Source organism: Acanthisitta chloris, unplaced genomic scaffold (genome assembly GCF_000695815.1).
Source record: "Acanthisitta chloris isolate BGI_N310 unplaced genomic scaffold, ASM69581v1 scaffold25160, whole genome shotgun sequence".
Classification (NCBI taxonomy): domain Eukaryota; kingdom Metazoa; phylum Chordata; class Aves; order Passeriformes; family Acanthisittidae; genus Acanthisitta; species Acanthisitta chloris.
The window spans coordinates 1,156-1,654 of record NW_008653680.1 but is presented as its reverse complement, the minus strand read 5'-3'; positions in this window follow the sequence as shown (position 1 = coordinate 1,654).

Below are 499 nucleotides of genomic sequence, written 5' to 3'. Positions count from 1 at the left end.
TCTTGCTGATGAAGAAGCCGGCTGCCATGGCAGGCACTGGGAGCTGAGCTGGTGGAGGTGGCGCTGGCGTGGGCACAGCTTTTAGCTTCTCGCTCCCATGAGGTTTATTAGTCCAAGTTAATGGGTGAAGGATTAAACGGCCACAGGGTTCAGGGCGGTGGCAGCCCCTGGGATGAGCTTTCCACCTGCCCACCCACTGACCTGGCAGGAGCACCAACACCCAGCACCACTACAGCAGGGGGTTGCACCATCGGGGAGCAGGTGTGGGCTGCAGGTCAGGACCCCCAGGGTCCCTCCCCAGCACTGGCCTGGCCCTGCAAAAGGAGGGACAGAGCAGGTGGTCACAGCCAGCAGCCACATCTTCACATTCATGGGCCCCTCAGTTCAGGAAGGATATCGAGATACCAGAGAAGAGCAATGAGGCTGGTGAAGGAACTTGAGCACAAGTGCTATGAGGAGAGGCTAAGGGGGTTGGGATTGTTTAGCCTGGAGAAGAGGA